The following is a 22,027-nucleotide window of genomic DNA, read 5'->3' as shown; positions in this document are numbered from 1 at the left end:
GGCTTGTTTTTCTCCATGAGGTACTAATCTAGGTGCTTTATTTCACTAATGAATTTTTTTTCCCTGATCCTCTTGTGACCTCAGAGTAATATTAACAAGGTTGATTAATCCTTCTGTTGGAGCCCTTAGAAACTTGCTCACCTGCTCCCTTTACTACCTACCAATGAAGATTGGCTTTTTGGCAGCTGTTGCATCAATTTGAAGGGCAGGGGAGAATTGGGCCCTCATGGCAGTCCCCCTTATACAGTGTATAATAAGGACAGGGTTAGTGCCAAGTACTTGCCCAAAATTGTTTGAGTTCCATATGAGCCAATTCATTCATCTAGTCTTCTTCAAGCTTCACCCAACTGTGGGGAAAGTTACTACATCAAATATGTGATGTTTAAGAGTATTATGATACTGTAACAGGACAAAATCATTCAGGAACACACTGGCATTCATTTGCTGAAAGGGTTAAGGGTCAGGCAGTAACATAAATTATTGAAACTGATCAACTGCATAAGAACATGTTATGAGTTACCCGGGTTTGATCCATCTAACCACATCAGCACTTTCCACTGGAGCTCCGTCAGCCTCTACTGTCTGTTTGGCAGATGTCCTTATTTCTGAAATCTAGATCAGCTATGTAGAGCTTGGTCCACACCTTTTCAAGACAATATTCTGGTAGGGCTGTTCTGTAGTCTACGTAGTACTCCCATTTCTCACCATTCTCTTTATGGTAAAAGTGGTTCTCTGAGATGTGTTGTCCATATGGTCACTCTTGGGCTGCATAATTTTTTTGGCCAGCAGTGTCTGTTGGAGCTGGGCCTCCCTATCTGAGTGCAGAATGGGCCCAACTGTCCCTCAGTTCTTCCTAGCCGTACAGAATCCCAAAGGTGTAGGACTCTGTAGTAGCAGGGAAGGAGAGTGGGTCATGGAATCCATGTGGGCAACATATTTCTAAGAACCATGTTAATGTAAGGTGAGCAACTATTCTTTCTGTTGAACAACTTTTCTAAAGTAACTCTCCAACACTGTATTTCCTTTGGATAAAAAATCATGTTTCTAGACTCTCCGCATGACAGTCCAGTCTCTAATACTCAAATCCATAATATGGGTTGGTTGGGCTACAGTCTATTCATAGGTGAGCAGAGCTGCCATTGTCTATACAAAGAGACACAGCATGCATATTGTCTTTACTTGCATGGACCTCTCAGCAGCTGGCACGAATTGCATATTAGTCCTGGGAATGTTGTTTGCCCACTATGGTGAACTTCAACATTTGCTCAGGATGATCGATGGAGGTGAAAGACTGCCCATACTAAAGGGGTTGTTGATTTTAAAAATGCATGCAATGAACATAATTTAAATGACCATGCAGAATTAAGGTGTGGGTGAAAACTGATGATAATGTAACCTACCAAATATTCTGTAACAGTTTGGGGCCAGTTTGAAATCCTTAATCATACCTATTGCAGGGAGGGAGGGAGGAGGAGGTGGCGGCGGCAGTGGGTACAAGGGGAGAAAATGCATTTGGATGCTCTGGGTTCCAACTGTAAGGCAACATATATATTCTATCCTGTTTTATTTGGAAAATATTGTATAGATCTCTCTACACCCATAAAAACTGAACTATTTTAGCACTCCTGTCCAAAATAAAGCAAAAACATCAAACTTATGTAACGTGCATCTGAAACAAAAATTTATTTAAAAGGAGATAGAGAATTAAAACTTAGATTCCACTACAAATCACATTTACGCTTGAATCTTCTCGTGTAATAGTCTCTCTAAAGTGTAATATGGACTGTTTTATTAATACCTCCCCAAATCACACTGTGGTTCTCTTCCAAAAGCATACCCTTCATCCAGAGTGTAAAAGCTGACCCTGGCAACTACCACTGCATAGATCTGACAATAAGTGCTCCAAAAATGCCATGCTTGTGGTTTAATATAAATGGTTAGGAACTTACATAAAAGGGAATGGCCATTATAAAATGTATCATAGTCACCTTTTTATCTTTAAAAATTACAACAAAGACCGCAATTATCAGATACTTTGCTTTAGGTTCCCAATCCTGCAGAGATTTGCACACATTCCTTAATTCTGCAGTTGCAGAGTGCATGAAGTGTATGAAATTAAGCGTATGTGCAGATCTTTGCCGAATCTGGGGCTACAGATGTAATAGTACAGTTTTTGAAGAGAGTATGAAAAACATGAAGTACTTAAAGCTCCATGTGGGTATAAGGGGGTCTTCGTTCTGAGTCTTTCTTTTTTTTAGGGTTTTGGGATAGATGGATTCCCCCCCCCCCCCCCCCAAAACTGTCTCCCTACCTTTGCAATGTTTTATATGTTAAAGAGCCAGTGTCTGGAGGAATAAGGTACTATAGACATCCACCATTCACTGATATATCAGAGTACCGCACAAGAAAATAAGTAAGTGCCTTATTGAGATATGATTCTCTTTCTGACAAGCTAGCACAATGTGGCATTTCCTCAGCATTTTACAATGGTGGTGAACATTCACAACCATGTCTGTAAGAATAACCTGTAGATGTGATCATCCAGGCCACTTGCATGGGGTCTACCTAAAGGTCAGTTGCTCAGTGGAGTCTCTTCATGCTTATGCTTTCAGATAGAGAAAAGTTAGTGGGATTTGGTCTGCGTGTAAGGTGTGCTGGCAAATACTGTAGGGGGGGCAAGGAACCTAAAGGGCTATGAGAATTTCCTCCTGTATCCCACTAGAAATTCAAGACCCATGTGTGGGAATCCAGTGAAATAGCTTCAGAGAAGAACAAATAGCAGCTAAGCAATATGTTTGATAGTAGGAAGGGAAAAATGATTAAGGAGAATAAGATTGCTAACAAAAGTGTGCACCACTAGCCCAGACTTCCTTTGTTACAGTCTCATTAACAAAGAGGATTCTTCTGGAGATCCATGTTTGCAAGAGTATTTGAGCTAAAATTATAATTTATAAATATGAAATTTAAAATACAATATAAAATTTTTGTAAGTAATAAACTTTGAGTAATAAAATTGTTAAAGATGAGGCTCTAGAGGAGCACCCAGTCATTGGATTCCAAGACTATAAGCCCTGGGATCTCCAGGTATCGTTTCTTTCTTTATGGGGCTAGGCATCCATAAAATATTTTGTGGAAAGATGAATAACAAAGGACAGCAACTAATATGTCAGCCTGAAAACATTGGTTTAGGTGGATAGTTTTACTAGAAGTTAGAATAGTCTAAATTTTAGCAGTCACCAAATTTTTTTTTCAGAATTTTATTTCTAGTAAAGGTAGTCTCTTTGGATCCCTCTGAATACCAGATAGCATATTTGAAAGATAGTCCTATTAGTCTGTTCTCTTGTCTATTATATTACTATAGCTATTTATAATAAAGTAGTTTCCACCAGGTAGGTGAACATAAATTATTACTCTTATTTACAGGTTCCAATATTATTGTTCATGGTACAAGAATGCAGCAATAGGAAAAAAAAAAAACATGCTGGAGGAAACAATATTTTGAACCAACATGTAAATAGTTATGGGGGGGGGGAAAACCCATGCGACTTTGAGTTATAACTCTTACCTCTTTCCTCGTCTATAATTCCAATACTTCGATGGTTTTACATTCCTCAGTTTGTGTGGAGATTTGACAGTTCGATCCCATGATAGACCATACTCTACAACATGTAACTTGTCATGTTTTTCTGTCTTTGGCAAGATGACTGAGCCTTTTTGGGCTAAGTACTCAGCCCTTCAGTGTACTCAAAAATTTGGTTTTGTTTTGCTCTCATCAAAGATTGTTCCAAGACTGACCTTAATTGCCTTTTCATTCACCTAGCAGAGCTAGCTTCTAGAATTTATATCCTATGTTTCCTTGGTAATGGCACGCAACCAGGGTATTATTCCACAGTGCCTGGTCATTCAACTTCACAATGTGATTGTGAGTGTCTGTAAGTCCTCTAAGGGTCATACAACTCTGTTTGTAGGGTAAAATATTTGAACAAAGAGAATGTCTACACTTTAAATGCTACAGCTGTATCTCCTGGAGAAGTGGTAGCTAGGTCAGTGAAGAATTCTTCCATTGTCCTAGCGCTGGCTACACTGGTGATTATGTTGCTGTTAGCTACATCTCTCAGGGGTGTGGATTTTTCACACATTAGTACAGCTCTGTCTCTCAGGGATAAGTTCCTAGTGGAGACCAGCTCTGAATGACCTGCCTGATGTCCGCTCTGATCCTTTTTATAGGATATGAAAGGTAAAGGGATGTGGCTCCCTGGCTATAGAGAGAACTTTTGTTCTAGTCTGATCTTCTAAGGATTTTGTCCCATGTCTAAGGGAGAGAGTCTTCAGTGGTGTACTTGGAGTAAATTACACAGTCATTAGGATCTGGAGTTTTGATTTATCCTCCTTACCCCTTTCACATTTCCTTTAATTACTGGAATTGTTGCCATACCCCTGAAATGCCTTATGTGGCTGCATTTGATATATTTTGAGCTGACAAACAGCTATAAAAGCCATCCAAAGGATAGTTACAGCTAATTTAAAAAAACAACCACTTTTCGCCAAAGTTTAAAAATCTCAGAACATAAAGTATATTGCTGTAATAATCACTGGAATCAATGGTTACTGAACCCCACTGTGTGACAGGGGTATACTCTTTTTGTAATCCTGATCTGATTTTGGGTGACTGGGAACAGGAAATAAAGATCAGTCTCTTGGCAGCCCTCCTGTATGTGACACCTTTACTAGAGTTGCTGCTTTAATGTGAAATATTTCGCTTTGGTCATTTGTTACTTTGATATTTTGATTTTGTTGGTAACTGTCCCCAAAGTATTTCAATGAGGGTGTGATCCTCTGAAGTCCCTTTCCAACATGCTTTCTTCATATTTAAATACTGAAGGCAGGTTCGTTGTGGTATGACTGATGGGGAAATGGTTGGTTTCCACAGTTTAAGCATTAATCTGATTTTGTCTTTACATAAAGTTAATCAAATTGCTTTAAGTACCAAAGAGTGTAAGGAATATCTTTTTGTATTGCCAGTCTTCATTCATATTATACTAGAGTATCAAAGCACAATTTCTCTTTTGTTTGTTTTAATAGTTCTCCACACCCTGGGTGACTCAAGAATCAGAGGCACAGAAATTAGTGAGTCAGTGGCAACAAGTCCAACAAGTGCATTTTGGGACAATAGTCCTTGAAAGTTTCACTCTTGTTGGTAAGAATATTGTGGTGGGGGACAGACTTGATAAATTATACAAGGGTTAGTTATTCTGTAAACGTTATGCATTACCAATGCAGCCTTCTGTTTGCTGCTCCCAAAAGAAATGAATTCCTTATTTTTATTTGATAGCTCATTTTGTTGTATGTGATATTACACTGAAGACGTGATCCAGATGTTAGCACATGACCGTGATTATCCTCTATTTTAAGGCGTGAATATGCACATTTGATTGCTGTTTAAAATCTTTTTGGTACTCTAATAGTAGGGAACTTGGAGGCCAACAGGGTTGTCTCTGCCTCTACGTGACAATTCAGATTCATTTTGCATTCAAAATAAGATATAAAATTGTGAATCTTTGGATGTCTGAAAACTTGTATGATGAAAAAAACTTTAAATCAAAGTGTAGGAGGCAAGAGCCATTTGAGGCAACATGCTTTGGAGTAGTTCTTGTGAACAGCCATAATCCTAATTTTAGTTTATTTTTGTTTAAATCATTTTTCCCTCTCACTGATTTGATTTTGTTCTTCAGATTATTTAGTTAATGTTTGTAAAGAGCTTTGAAAATGAAAAGCACAATTGCTGAGTGACCCAAAGGGTCAAAAGTGAAAGTTAGCGAACGTGGTATTTTTCAAATCTGATATTACTTCTTAGTTACATTACAAAATGGCAGTTTTAGTATCTTTTTAATTCTATCCTATCTCCTACAACTGGAAGGGATCTTGAAAGGTCATCGAGTCCAGCCCCCTGCCTTCACTAGCAGGACCAAGTACTGATTTTGCCCCAGATCCCTAAGTGGCCCCCTCAACGATTGAACTCACAACCCTGGGTTTAGCAGGCCAATGCTCAAACCACTGAGCTATCCCCCCCCCCCCCCCAATATCTTGATACTTTTGCTGCTGCTTAAATTGGTGGACATATTAGATCAGATCTGATCTCACTGTGTAAATCTGGAGTAACTCTTTTGACTTTAGTGGGGTTAGTCTGGTTTTACTTTGGTGTAACCGAAATCTGAATCTACTTCATTTAGTAGAAGAGCCATCTAATATAAACTGTGCTACCTCTAGTGCCACTGGCCAGTAAAATAGAGTAGAATAGACTTTAAAGTATCAAACTCAGGACTTTTAGATAAATTTGTTGTTCCACTGTATGTGATTCTCTCTCTAGCATAGAAAAGGTCACTGAAAATCCAATTTAAATATTGAACATAAGAACGGCCGTACCGGGTCAGACCAAAGGTCCAGCTAGCCCAGTATCCTGTCTACTGACAGTGACCAATGCCAGGTGCCCCAGAGGGAGTGGACCTAACAGGCAATGATCAAGTGATCTCTCTCCTGCCATCCATCTCCATCCTCTGACAAACAGAGGCTAGGGACACCATTCCTTACCCATCCTGGCTAATAGCCATTAATGGACTTAACCACCATGAATTTATCCAGTTCTCTTTTAAATGCTGTTATAGTCCTAGCCTTCACAACCTCCTCAGGTAAGGAGTTCCACAAGTTGACTGTGCGCTGCGTGAAGAAGAACTTCCTTGTATTTGTTTTAAACCTGCTGCCTATTAATTTCATTTGGTGACCCCTAGTTCTTGTATTATGGGAATAAGTAAATAACTTTTCCTTATCCACTTTCTCCACATCACTCATGATTTTATATACATCTATCATATCCCCTCTTAGTCTCCTCTTTTCCAAGCTGAAGAGTCCTAGCCTCTTTAATCTCCCCTCATATGGGACCCATTCCAAACCCCTAATCATTTTAGTTGCCCTTTTCTGAACCTTTTCTAGTGCCACTATATCTTTTTTGAGATGAGGAGACCACATCTGTACGCAGTATTCGAGATATGGGCGTACCATCGATTTATATAAGGGCAATAATATATTCTCAGTCTTATTCTCTATCCCCTTTTTAATGATCCCTAACATCCTGTTTGCTTTTTTGACCGCCTCTACACACTGCGTGGACATCTTCAGAGAACTATATACGATGACTCCAAGATCTTTTTCCTGACTTGTTGTAGTTAAATTAGCCCCCATCATATTGTATGTATAGTTGGGGTTATTTTTTCCAATGTGCATTACTTTACATTTATCCACATTAAATTTCATTTGCCATTTTGTTGCCCAATCACTTAGTTTTGTGAGATCTTTTTGAAGTTCGTCACAGTCTGCTTTGGTCTTAACTATCTTGAGCAGTTTAGTATCATCAGACTTTGCCACCTCACTGTTTACCCCTTTCTCCAGATCATTTATAAATAAGTTGAATAGGATTGGTTCAAGGACTGACCCTTGTGGAACACCACTAGTTACCCCTCTCCATTCTGAGAATTTACCATTAATTCCTACCCTTTGTTCCCGGTCTTGTAACCAGTTCTCAATCCATGAAAGGACCTTCCCTTTTATCCCATGACAGCTTAATTTATGTAAGAGCCTTTGGTGAGGGACCTTGTCGAAGGCTTTCTGGAAATCTAAGTACACTATGTCCACTGGATCCCCCTTGTCCACGTTTGTTGACCCCTTCAAAGAACTCTAATAGATTAGTAAGACATGATTTCCCTTTACAGAAACCATGTTGACTATTGCTCAACAGTTTGTTTTTCTATGTGTCTGACAATTTTATTCTTAACTATTGTGGCTCTCTGTTTATTTGAAGGTGTTTGCAAATCACCAGACACACCCAATGGCTACATGTTTAGGAGGGCGAAGTGTGTAGTTTTTTATTTTTGCTGATCTTTGAGATAAGGCTCTATCAGTTTGCAAATGTTTTGTCACCATAAAAGTCATTCAGAAGCTGAAGTTCTGAGTGATCTGTTCTGCAGGACTGTCTCCACCTGGTTCAATAAATAGAAGCTATTTGTTTTCCTGTGTTGATAGGTTTACTGGGAAAGATACGGAGGGAACAGATGTGTAGTAACTTCCCAGGACCAAAGGCAGGTTCTGTCAATTTGAGGGAAACCTTAAACAAGATCAAGGCTATGCACACAATCTGCAACACTTTTATTTCAAAAAAAGGTTTAAAAAAAAAAAAACATAACTACTTCTTGCCACCTTGTCCTTATGCCTCTACCTCTAAACATGTGACACCCCCACCACATAAGGGATGGGTGTGACAGTGGGATGTGTCTATATCCAATTATAAACTGCATTTTATATTATTTACTGTACATATCACATATATAAACTCGTCCATGGCAACTTATTGTAATGCATTCCAGACAATGCACTACCCAGGAAAAGAGCTAGACACCTTTTTGATGGCTTCTCGGTGATAGTTCTTCAAGATGGCAATCTAGGGCCATTGACTCTGTCTCTGAACTACTGGCCTATCCCCATGGAATAATGGATTTTCTACATAGGAGTCCACACGGGGGACGGGACATGCATGTTATGTGGATCACATGGCAAGAGAGACAGAGACTCCTTTTAAAAGTGGGTGAAGCTCTGTGCAGGGGGCCAACCACTGCCACAAGTAGGCAGGAAGTGCAGGAGAAAAGGCAGGAGGGACTCTGCCCAGCTTGAAATGCTGACAAACCTTGGAATTGGAAAGTGTAATTCAGACCTTGTTATTTTTCAAAGATCTGTAACTCTTCAGTGCTTTTTAACAGTAAAGTGACTACGGTTAAGAAATTGCTTTGTTAAGCCAGTGTTCTTTGCTTTCCTGCCGTATTTTCCCCATACGGATTAATCTAGAAGCCCAGAGAGACAACAGCCTAGGTGGAGCTCTGGGGAAGTTTGGATAAGTGACTAGGAGGGTTTGGACGTCTCCAACATTGATTTGGGGTGGGGAGGGGTGTAAAGTGGCTGAGCAGCTGTGGCCCAAGGAGGGTCATCGTCAAACAGGAGGTCTGAGCCTGGGAGTGTACCCTATAGACCAGTGGTCACCAACCAGTCTATCACGATCGACCGGTTGATCCTGGAGATTCTCCTAGTCTATTGCAATCCCCGGCCACAGCTAACTCAGTGGGGCTGCTGCTAAGGCAGGCTCTATGCCTGCCACAGCCCCATGCCACTCCTAGAAGCAGCCAGCATGCTCCCGTGGGGGGAGGGGGGCAGGGGTCTCCACATGCTGCTCCTGCCTGCAAGCACCGCCCCTGCAGCTCTCATTGGCTGGGAACGGGTAGCTGTGGCCAGTGGGAGCTGTGGGGGCAGTGCCCGCAGAGAGGTGCAGCACACGGAGTCACGTTCACCCCCCAGGGGCTGCAGGGGCATGTTGGCCCCTTCCAGGATCAGCGTGCCCACATGATGCACTAGTGGTTGGCAAAGTGTGTGTGGGGAGTGGCCTGGCTCGTGATGGGCAAGAGGTGCCGATGTGCCTGAGTGGGGCTGGGGCAGGCAGGGAGCCTGCCTCAGCCCCGCTGCACTGCCAACCAGGAGCTGCCCGAGGTAAGTGCCCCCCAGCAGAAGCCTGCATCCCAGCCCTGAGCCCGCTCCCACAGCCAGCACCCCATGCCCCTTCCTGCACCCATATTCCCAGAGCCCACACCCTGCACCCCCTCCTGCACCCCAACATTCTGCCCCAGCCCGGAGCTCCCTCCTGCACCCAAACTCCCTCCCAGAGCTTACACCCCTCACCCCCTCCTGCACCTCTATCCCCTGCCCCAGGCTCAGCCCGGAGCCCCCTCCCACACTGCGAACCCCTTGGCCCAGAGCCTGCACCCCCTCCTGAACCTCAACCCCCCTGCCCCAGCTTGGTGAAAGTGAGTGAGGGTGGGGGAGAGCGAGCAATTGGGGGGGGAATGGAGTGAGTGGGGCGGGGCCTTGTGGAAGGGGCGGGGTAGATCCTGGGTTGCACTTATATTCAAAAAGTGATCTTGTGCAAAAAAAGGTTGGAGACCACGGCTGGAAACAGCGAGTAGACCCTATCCAGATCTAGTTGCTTTAGCAGCACATGGGACCCAGCAATTAGGTCCACTTGCAACTGACTGGTGACTGTATAGTGGGTTACTGGGCCAGGCTGTAACAGCAGATAATGCAGCAGAATACTGTCTACTGCTGCTCCATGAATGTTGCAGAGGCTCTTTTATGTGTGGCTTATTTCAGATAGTTACTTCATTGTCTTGGTAATATAATCGATGGTGGGGCTGATCATTTAAACTCCAACTATGTTGCTATGATTCAGCTATTGCTTTGTGCACATCAGTTTTGAAACCAAAATGTTTTCAAAACTTTATTAACATAAATCTAAATAACTTCTAGCTTTGGAATTTGAGGCATCCATAGGAGGATTTGCTCAGGAAATATACTTTTGTTTTAGCTCTTAACCAATAATAACCAATATTTATTTATTTATATTTATTTTTAATAAGATCCCTCAGAGCTCAGCTGAATGGGCAGATTTATTAGAGAAAAAGATAAGTTTCATCTGATAATGAAAGAAAAACATACCTGGATCAACAACAATCATTTAGAAACATCTTCAGGCTTAAAACTATTTTAGGTTAGTCATTGAGCTCAGCTCAGCCACCCAAAAGCTTGAAAAGTAAGAAGTGCACATCTCTTGTAAAAATATATTTAAAAACCAAGTTTTTCATTCAAAATGGTATTTCTCAAGTTTTCTGGGCAACAAACTCAAAACACCTCAGGATTCTCTCTGATTATGTCCATGGCTCTTTTGGTAGTGGACAGTGAATTACACCTGTGCAAATTATGTGGCAATGCGCATGCACAGAATTCATGTCCCCCCGCAGATTTCTTTGCTTCCCCGCAGAAAAATTACTTTGACGGGAAGCAAAGGGAAGCCACACAAGCAGTCATGCAGCTCTCCCCAGCAGTATGTTTTGGGTGCCCAGGGCAGCTGGCAGAGAGGTAAATCACTGTGGGGGAGTGGGTGGGACTGGGGAAGACCCGGCTGGTGGCTCCTACCCTGTGCCAGGCTCAGCTGCTAGTCCTGGCTGGGCTGGGGAGGACGGGACTTCCTCTTCCTCTGCATGGCATCCGGGGCTGGGTCAGACCCACCCCCAGATTTCTCCCCAGGCTACAGGAAGCTCTGCAAACTTCCCACCCATCGCTCCTCAGCTGCAGGGGATCACGGTACGGGGAGCTGCTCCCCCAACCCCCGTGATCCAGACCCCCTCATACCCAGACCCTCCCACCAAGTCTCACCTCCCCACACACACCCAGAACCTCCTCTGCTGAACCCCACTCCCCCTGCACCTGGACCACCCCAACAAGCCACCCGCACCCAGATCCCCACTCTACTGAGCCCCAACAAGCTCCAACTGGATCCCCACCCCACTGAGCCCCACTTCCCCAGCACTGCTCCTCACTGAACCCCCCCACACCGACCCTCCTGCTGAGCTCTATCCTCTCCCACACCCAGACCCTGCCCTGCTGAGCCCCAACCACCTTCACCTGGACTTCCCCTGCAGAGTCTATTATTATTGCACCCAGAATCCCCCAACAATCCCCTGTGCATCCAGATCCTCCCCACACCCAGATCCCGCACTGAGCCTTCCACACCCAGATTGCCCCACATAGAACCCTCTCAACCTACACCTGCATCCCCCCCAAACTAAGCCCCTCCACACTTGGATACTGCCTGGCTGAGCCAGCCTGCCCGCACCTGGTGCACCTGGCATGGAGAGGCAGGGCTCTGGGGTGTTTCTGGGGCAGGCTCGGTCCTTGCGCTGTGTCAGGGTTGGGTGCAGCCTCGCTGCTGAGCCATGTCCCAAGGGGGCGCTGCAGTGTGATCTCCTACCTCTGTGCAGCCAGTGGCCTGTACTCCCCAATGCCATGCTGGTGCCTCCACATTTATTTGACAAATAACATTTGCAGAATTTTGCTGAATTTTGAAATATTGTGCACAGAATTTTTATTTTTTTGGCACAGACTGCCCTCAGGAGTAAGTGAATTCCCAGAAGTAGTAGTAGATCCCATCCTGGTTTCCTGTTGTAGCTTAGCAGTATGGCAATCTTAAAATGAGTTCCTTTTAGGTTCAGCTTGTGGACAAATGGTCAGAGAGATGCTTGGCCATTAGATTTTGTTATTATATATATATATATATTTTAAGACTAGAACTAATAATCCTGGCCTAATGTAATTAAAAAAAAATCATAATTTGCCTTTTTTCTATCTATTTGTTTATGATTTTTGCCTTATTCTATTGTGCTTATAACTAACCCCAGCTTTTCTGTTTTGTTTTGTTTTGTCTTTGACTTTTGTTTGACATAGAAGGGTTACAATCAGTGTAGTAATTCTGGGGTAGTGGCATGCTTATTAGACTTAACATAATGCATGTAGAGGGACTATATGCTATAGTCTTTCATGTTTTTACTGTGTTTGAGACTGTTTTTCATTAACTAGTATCTCCAACATTTTGCTAGTTGTATCCTGTCCCCTCTCCATTTGTTTTTTCTGTTTAGATTGTAAGCTCTTCAGGGCAGAGGCTATCTCTGCCTGTGTATTTGTACAGTGCCTAGCACGATGGGACCCCAATCCTGACTGGGGCTTTTGTGTGCTACTGCAATATAAATAGCAATAATTGTTTAGGTGAGAGGCCCATCTAGCTAGGCATAAATGTCATAAGACAATGTATATTCCCTGTTCAGTGTACTACTCGCGCATCAACTGTTTTCCTTGCCCTATCTTCCTTCTGTTGTGTTTACTTAAATCTAAGCTCGGAAACATTGCTTGTACATCAGAAATGTTTGTATTAGCAATATAAAAGAGGGATTTTTGTTAAGCGGGTAATTATAAATGGAAATAAAAAGGAAGAAGATTAGAGGATGAAATATGCCCATCTCCAAATTTCATAAGAGGTCAAGATTTCTCTTGCAGTGTTCTAATATCAAAAAGAATGTGGTCCAATCTGGATATATGCCCAGGGGATAAAAGCCATGCTACAAAAGCCTACCAGCTCCGCATATAGTGGTGGTGTTATACAAGACTCTTTTGTTCTTTCATTGATGCAATTTGATGCACCAATCTTAATGACCTATTTTGTCCCTGTTTGAAATTGGCCATGCACCACACATCTTGTATATGAACCATGCAAAATCTTTGAAAGTTTTATTAACGTCTGATTGTAATGTGTAATTAAGTCTAGAAGTTGGCCAAACGATTGAACCCGTTGCACACTTGCAAAATAAAGAGAAAATAAAACACAATTTAGTTAGCATGAGAACTACTAAGGAGATTACGCAGTAGGGTGGGGTATTTATTTCAAGCATAGTAGGAATACGCTGCATTGGTATTCAAGCTAGACACAGTAAAAGTTGACTCCTACTGGAAATTGTGCATAATTCCAATCTGCTTCAGTTTTTCATAAGGCTTGCTGCTCAGAAGATGGAGTTTAATTAGATGTTCAAGTGTTTCCTAGAAAAGTAAATGTTATATGCCTCACATGGGATCACCAACTTGAAAAACAGTCACTGCTAGAGGTTTTCGTGTTAGAGAAGATGATCTAGTATGGTATGCTTCTGTGACATATTAAGTACTCAGTTGGGAAATCATATTTGATATCAATAAATTATTATTTAATATTTATATTACAGCAAGCCTCAGACGATCCATTTAGGATCAAAGCCCAGTTGTGCTAGGCCCAGTACAAACAGAGAGGTAGGCAGAGTGTCTGCCCCAGACAGCTTACAATCTTACAAGCAGCATAAAAAGGTGGGAAAGCGAAGGAAAACAAATCAAACATGCCATTTTATGTATATTTGCTTTTTTGTTTTTAGTTCCATAAACATTGACTTTTCCCAAGTGCTCTTCAGCCTAGCTTCATGTGTTGTCTGATTTGTTGTAGGGGTCACAGCAGAAGTAAGTCCTGAGGAGGGATTTGAAGGTAAGGGCTGGAGCTCTATGGATCAGTTCAGGAAGAGTGTCCATGCATAAGGTATGATGTAGAAGAAAAAATGTTTAAAAACTTGTGGAAGGAGCAAATTGTGAGCAGATACAAGACTGTGCGGGTATGTCCTACTGTGACGTCAACATTTCAGGCTCTGTGGAGATCTGGGGTGGTGGTTGAGAATAACTTAGTTTGATAGGGACACATATCAATCTAGGACACATGGCTATCAGTATTAATGATTTGGGATCAAGGCCCAGGATTGCCCACAGGAGTCTCTTTGATGGATTTTACAGTTAGAATCAACAAGTTGTTAGATTTCCCCCAGTTGTAAACTAGAAGCAGTAGGAACCAAGACATGACTACGAGCCACTGTCTGTTGCAATTAGAGATGCTTATTCTTTCTTGTCATAAATGGGAAAGCTAAAGATACGCTAATTATAGCTGATAATGTCTTAAATATTCTATAGTTAGTTGCACATTAGTGTTGGGCATGAGTGTGAAGAATGGTATTTACATATGTGTTGTTGTTTTCTGGTCCTTTAATGTTTCCTCTATAACATTTGGATATGACTGCATTTAGACAACTTCTAATTCCATAAAGGGCTAGGTTATCTCCCACAAGATTTTGCCACATTGTGTGTGTGTTTGGGTTTTTCTCTCTTGTCTTTCATTCTCTATTAATTATTATTAGTAGTAAATATTATATAACATAGCACACAACGATCCGGTCAGGATTGGGGCTGCATTGTGCTGGACGCTGAACAAACAAGGACAAAAGGGAATCCCTGTCTTGAAGGGTTTACAATCTAAAGACACAATCAAATGAAAGGCGGGGTATGTGAATTAATATACAAGAAACCCTTCCATCCATCTGTTAATAATCCTGAGTTCCAGCTGGTTGAGTGGATGGTGAAGCAACTTTGCTTGAACAGTATGGTTAACATCCAAATTCTGTGGTGTTCAGATGCCCCAGGGAAGTCAGGCAATGTTGTATCCATGCTGCTATCTTTTTTGTCATTGCCATAAGTACCACTCCCAGAGAGATTTCTTGTAATCAGACCTCCGCATCAGTAAGCTCTGACTGGTTAATAGTATGACATTGTTCCTGCAAACATCAGCTTCCGCTGGCAGCACTTATGCAACTGATATTAAACTCCAGAGATTTGGAATAGCCATCAGTAGTTGAAGTATGTTTTGGATAGCTGTGAATAGCTGGTATTTCCATGCTGCGGCATATCTGGTTCTAGCAGACTTCACTATTGCAAATAAATTCTTCTGACCCAATTTAGAAGCTGTGGCAACGTGAGTGCTTATTTCTTGCTTGGTATTTGGCTGTACAGCCAGAGTATATTAATGGTGAAAGGTGTGGCAGGGTAATATCTACAGTCCAATGACTGGCACATATATGCATTTGTTCTTAAAGACCATTTTCCAAGGGATTACATGCCTACAATTTTGTATTTACAGGAATGTGAACTATATTTGGTGTGTTGTGACATCCATTGAAAATGGTCAAACCCACTTTGGGGGCAGTCTGCTAGTAGTTGGACTTTTCTGGTAAGCTGTCTGAAGAACTTTTCAGTTTGGTAATGGGTCTAAGGGAAGAAATAAACAAATCCATGGGTTCCACATGTGTTCCAGTAGGATCATACTGGAAACCTCAAAACCCACAGTGATACTTTCAGTAGTTGTATCCATTACTCCAGGTGAATTTCATTTTTTGCTGAGAGACACCGAAATCAACAGGCCAGATCCTAGGCCCTGCTCCAACGCCTTTCCACACCTTCAGTGTTGCAAAGGGAACATAAAGCTTGTCCGAACAGGGCAGCTGTGAGGAATCTGCTAGTGTTGGGGTATCTCTAGCTGGTGCACAGCAGGTGAAATAGGCTCCACACTGCACTCTCCTAGCTTCCACTAATGTAGGGGGCGTTTCATGGGTGGGAGTGTGTGTGGCTGGAGCATGTTGTGGTTTAGGCGGCTGTAGTTGGCATAATGGCTCCTTAGAGATGGTGTTATAAGACAACATAATTTAGAGGAACCTGAGACAGCCCTAGTGATTGGGGGAGTGCACACATGGCTGCATAGCCACTTTTGCACCCCACTTGGTTGCACTAAGTGGAGCTCTGAATGGCGCAAGCAAATATCTGAGCCAATGCCTCCATTCCAACTGAGCATGTATTAGTAGGACTTAAAATCTATGGCATTTCAAGAATCTGAAACATAATTTAAACTTCTGAGGAATGACCCTACCCAAGCTTCTCTAAAGAAGAGGCTGCTGCTGAACAAGGGGATCTGGATTGAGTCATGATTCTTTTGCTAACAGGTAAATCCTTCTAGCACGTTTTATGGATTTTGGAGGATTATATGGAGTTTGAGAGGAATTTTACCCCCAGGCTGAGCTCTGTTGCTGCAGCATCAGCGTTGCAGTAGTGCCAATGGTTCCTGAAGCCCAGCTCTGCAAGGGGCAATGGCTGGTGGATGTGCATAGAAACAGATTCACTGGCTCTGCTGTATTAAATACAGAGAAAGTGCTCCATCTGGGATGAGAAAATAACAGTCTCCATGTTTACTGTGTCTTAAGGATGCCAGAATTTGGGTCTCTATTATTTTTTAATTTGTACTCCAGCACATTCTCAATACTTCAATGAGAGTTTTGCTTGACAGAAGGCTGAATATAAATTGAATGAAGACCTCAGTACTTTAGTCAGAATATGTGAATTCTTGATGTGTGCTACCAGGGACTGAGTGTTGTGAGGACTATAAGAGACAATCAGGGACCATCTGCAGCAGCTTCCTGTCTCCATAGCAACCAGAGCAGTGCTGAAGTAAAGATCTCACATTACTGTTTCTGCAGCCTGAATTCAGAGACGAAGCAGGAGGCATGAGTATGTTTGCCTGGAAATAGTGTAGCTGTCTCCCAAGTATTTTGCTGGTTGGCCAGCATGGTGACTTAGTGTAGCAATGTTGGAATTCCAGCATGTCCTTAGGGAAGGAACATCTCTTGTTGCTCACTAGTGCCCCCTCTAGATTTCTAGTATTGTATTTGCTGACTCTAACAGAAGTCCCATTAAGGCTTCCTTGCCTATAAAGATACCCTAGCAAGGGGTCTCAAGGCATGGCTGAGTTGAATTTAAAGTATATGCTGGCACTCATCTGTTATATTGGTTGATGATACCAATAAATAAAAAGAATCTGCCAATATTAGTGCACAAAAGTGGTTTGATATCTTGAGTTAACCCTTGTCCTGGCTTCCATATCTGCGGTTTTGCAGTTCTCTTGGTTTTCAGTTATTTGCCCAAGCAATTCTCTTTCCTTGAATTAACATTTCTTCTGTTTTTTTAGTTAACATTGTATCAAACATAATACTTTTTACAATTTCTTTTATGTCTTTATAATAAAAATCAACAGTATTTCCAGTTTACAAACATAATAGAGAGTGCTATTCTGCCTCATTTTATGAACCAATGCCACTCACTGGAATACAAGGTAATCTGTAAAGACCACATATCTAAAATTTCATGGGATTTATGAAAAATCCCATAACGTGTACATTCAGATGGGAAAAGAAACAGTTAAGCTATTTCATTTTCCTGATTGAGTGTAAAAACATTTGGTTGTGCAGTTTTAGGCTTATCTATCTGTTCTGGTTAGAAACTGAAGGATAAGGGGTATGAACTCAACAGGCCTCTTATCCAATTTCCATGCCTGAGCTTTTCTTTGATATCTGGTGACAGCTGGCCAACTACTGGCCTGAAACTCTGATAAGGTGCACAGCCATAACCTAGAGGGGAAGGTTTGACTTTATGGGTCTAGTAAGACTCTGATCATGCAAGTGACATCATGTGTGTGGACTGCTTCAGCTGCATGGAACCCTATTGAATTCAGAGGAGCTCCATGCAGGTGTAGGGGTCTTGCCTGCCCAAGTAGCTGGGTATCTTAGCGATACTGTCAGGCTATATTTTGATCGCAAATGTGTAAGCTTTGTTCTAAAAAAAAAAATCATAACTAGAAACAAACATCATTATTTTCTGCCTTTATTTTTTTATTCCAAGGAAAACAGTGTTACCCCCTCCCCACCCCCACACAAAAAAACAAATGTTTCCTTGTTTTTCAAAGCCAATATTGGATTATAATGATAGTGCATGAGAAGTTGAAAGTGAAATTGACTAAAAGCAAAGTATAAATGAGTGAAAATTTTAAGTTTCTCTTGCCCAAATTGAGATGCAAAATGTGAACAAATAGCAAAAAAAAAAGACAGATAAATTAGTTAAAAATTTTAAGCAATTTCATATGATCTAGATAATTAAGCTTGAGATGTTACGTATCTTTTCAGAGTAATATCCTCAGAGCTGCTGCTTTTTCTTTCCATTTGAGTGAGTTCTTAACAGAAACACAAATTCCATAATGAGATATGTTAGGGCCTGAATCTGATCTCAGACTAATTGTATTACTGATGTGTAACTTCATTGTCTTCAGTGCAGTCAGTCCTTAAAGTCTTGTTTACAGTTGGAAATTTACCAAAATAGGTATTCTGGAATAGCTCCCTGTGTGGGCACTCTTATTCCAGAATAAAAGTGCCTTTTTCTGATTTAGCTTACTCCACTTTGGAAGTGGAATTAATAATTATTCCAAAATAGCTATTTCAGTAAATTTCCAAGTGTAGGAAAGCCCTTACACAGTGTAAATGAAATCAGAATCAGACCTTCAGCGCCTTGTCCTACCTTTATTTTGTCCTGCAATCTTTTGTTGCAGGCATGTTCTTCTCAGTCAGTAGGACATGTAGAGAGCCTGGAATTTACAATATTTAACTGGTCAGTTTAGCCTTTCTGAGGATGAAAGAATCTGCAACTAACAGGTGTTACAGTTTCAGGGTAACCGCACTTATATTCCCCCTTTATGGACCCTCAAGGACATCCACTTAACGTTTCTGGCTCCCAGCTGTCACCTCTCTTGGGTGGAGACCCACATCTCTCCCTTCTGATAGGGGGTTTTAAGGCTGCACAGCTCCCTGCCTTACACTGTGATATACCCATCAAACCAGACTGCCTGAAAAGTTCAGTGCCTGTCCTTTGCTCTCTCTCCAAGGACTATGAACAGTATAAAAGGGCTATGAATGGTGTATTGCCCACAGTTACAAGTTACCAGACGTCTTTCTAAGCAAGCATATTTATTCATAAGGTAAATGCATAATAGAAACCTAATGAAAATAATAAACAAATTGACACACACTAAACATACCTGGAGTCATCCATCAGTCTTGTGGAGCCATATTAGGCAAAAGTCTTTCCAACCCTTCTGCAAGGGTTGGAGTCCACCGTGGCTAGAGGGCCCTGTCCGCTTGCTGGTTCAGAAAGAAGGACCTGAGTCAGTTTAAACCTAGCCTTTTTAAATCAAAATCCCTTTTTGTCTGTTTCGGGGGGGGGGGGGCGCAATGAAACAGTATATGAATGCCTCCTTAGGTTTTTATAAACTAAGGAGGTGTTTTGGAGGTGTTTATAACCTAGGGTGATGCACCTTAATCATCACACTGTTTTTATTTTTTGGCAGACTTCTGACAACTCTTCCCCTTGGAGCTACATATAATCCCTGTCCCACAGTGATACATAGCTATTCATAACCTTCATGCAATATGTTTCCACAATATGTGTCACAGGCATGACACAAAATTTGTGCCATGAAGTGTCACTGTGATTAGTATCAGTTGCAGAAGGTTCACAATGGGAGTGTCAGAGATGGTTTTGAGTTTAGCTTTGAATTTCAGTCTTAATCATGTGTGAAATGCTTATTTATTCTGTTTGTATGGTATGTATATTGCTTAATCCCCCAAAACATTTCTAATGATTGCTTGTGGCTTTAATAGGAAGTGCTGATGGCATTGTATATCTGGTGGGAAACTTTACAAATTATTCATCTATCTATCCCAATGCCAGTCACCATTATGTCTGGGTGCTAATCTCCAACTAGAATAGCTTTTTCTCTGGAGTCTATGCTTTCTGTTACTGCAATACACATTTACTGGGGAAAAAAATCAATAACTCTTAGCATTATATACCCACATTTCCTATGTACTTAAAACTTCACAGGCACTGTAGCAACTGATAAAGGAGGCTTTGAGTCTCCATATTTATTAGGCTTTATTAATACATCACACTAAATTTATGTTGCTCATACCTATAAAGTTGGATTTTTCTCTCTGATATCTAGTGGACCAAATTCTGCTTAGTTGCACTGTTGTAAATAAGAGCAGAATTTGGCTCATACTTAATGTCTGCATTATACCTGTATGTGCAAATATAAAATGTATTATTTGCCATGGTAATTTTAACTTATTAGGCATTTGTATATATTATTCATTATTATAATTAGTTAAGAAAAGATAGTTTAAAAAAACCTTGTAGTGAATTTTCTTTTCTTTGGTTAACCCATTTCTCCTGAACCTTGGCGGTTTCTTAGATGTACAAATGTGTGTGTTGTCTTCTGTCTTTATAGGAACTCAAAATCTAAGGGCATCAGCAGTAAAACTGAAACTGGCTTATATTTTGCCACCATTTCTGTGTCCTTAAAAATACCTAATTTTGGAGATAGGACAGCCTAGAATGAAACATTGGTCTCCATTCATGCAGCTGCTGCAGCCTTACAGCTCAAACCTGTCAAAAATGGTTTTTTTTTCCTTTTTCCCACTTGCTGTTCTCTCTTGCATTCTTCTCCCTTCATTTTGGTGCTGGGCTCTCTAAGATTATCTCCGTTTTACTTTTTCTTCTGCAGAGGCAGCTTTTGGAACTTGTGAAAACCTTGGGTGATAGGCTGGGCTAGGAGAACTCTAGGAGAACTCTGTTTGTGGGACAGGCCTGAATTGTACATGGGGCATGTGTAATTTGCTACTCTCTGAGTGCATTTTTCAGGGAGGGAGGGGGACAATGAGAGCCTTCAAAAATAACCTTGCTGAACTGAAGCTGGCCCTGCTTTCCTGCCCCTGTCTCTCAGACAGGGTGTTTTAGTTTTGTTCATCAACAGTATGTGAGATTTTCTTTCTCCCTTTTCTCTCCCCCTCTCCTTTTCCTGTTTTTCTCCCTCATTCCCCATATCCATCCTTGTGCTGCTGCTTATCTCTGAGATTTTCTTTCTCTCCACTCTCACCCTGCCTGTGATTAAGCGCCGGGAATATTTCCAGCCTGATGACTGCAGAGTTTCGCAATGAGACTCTTGTGGGAATTACTGCAGTAGGGCTGTCTCTCAAAATGCAGTGCTCATAGGAGCCAGGCTATACTATACTTGCCTGTGTGTGTGTGTGTGTGTGTGTGTGTGTGTGTGTTTTGAAAGTGCCTAGTATGTTAAAAGCACTGCTGCAATTCAAATAATAATGGTCTGGTGCAGGAGTACTTGTTCAGAGGGATGTAAAATTATTTAGTTACTGATTATTGCTACAAAACATCTGATATGCTCCTCCCCAACCCCCCATCTTCCTTTCTGTTGAAATGTATAGACATTTTCACAAGTTCTAATAGCACTGACCTGTCCATTCTGCTTTTTTGTGAGTTAGGTCTGAACCAAAACCGGTTTCTTAAACCCCTCCCCCCCCATCTCCCTCACCATCACCACCACAATCTCTCTCTCATTGGGCACATTTGAAATCGAAACCTACAGCCTGAACCAAAACTCCAGATCCCAAAAGTCCTGAACTTTGGTGGTAGTTGAAATCTGGATCTGCATTCTGTGACTTGAGTTTCTCTAATGACCGGAAATGAACTGTCCCCCTTTTGGTCGAAGAAGTCAGTCATATTATCATATTGCAGATTTGTTTGGTAGTTTTCTTGTCCTTTGTTAAGCCCTCTTGTGGGAAGGAAAGGTGGAGGAGGCGTCTTCAGGGAACATAGCTGAACAGAAACCTTATTAGCTGTGTGTGAGTGTGAAATTGAGTTGGGATTTTCCTCAAGTCATGAGATAACCTTGCCTTCAGTGCTATTATTATGCCCTCCATGGCTAGAAAAATGTGCATACACTCATTCTTAACCCATCGCTGTAAAAATGGCTTTTATCACA

Source organism: Terrapene carolina, unplaced genomic scaffold (assembly GCF_002925995.2).
Source record: "Terrapene carolina triunguis isolate 2854851 unplaced genomic scaffold, T_m_triunguis-2.0 Scaffold790, whole genome shotgun sequence".
NCBI classification, from domain to species: Eukaryota; Metazoa; Chordata; order Testudines; family Emydidae; genus Terrapene; species Terrapene triunguis.
Note: the sequence above shows the minus strand (reverse complement) of the source record.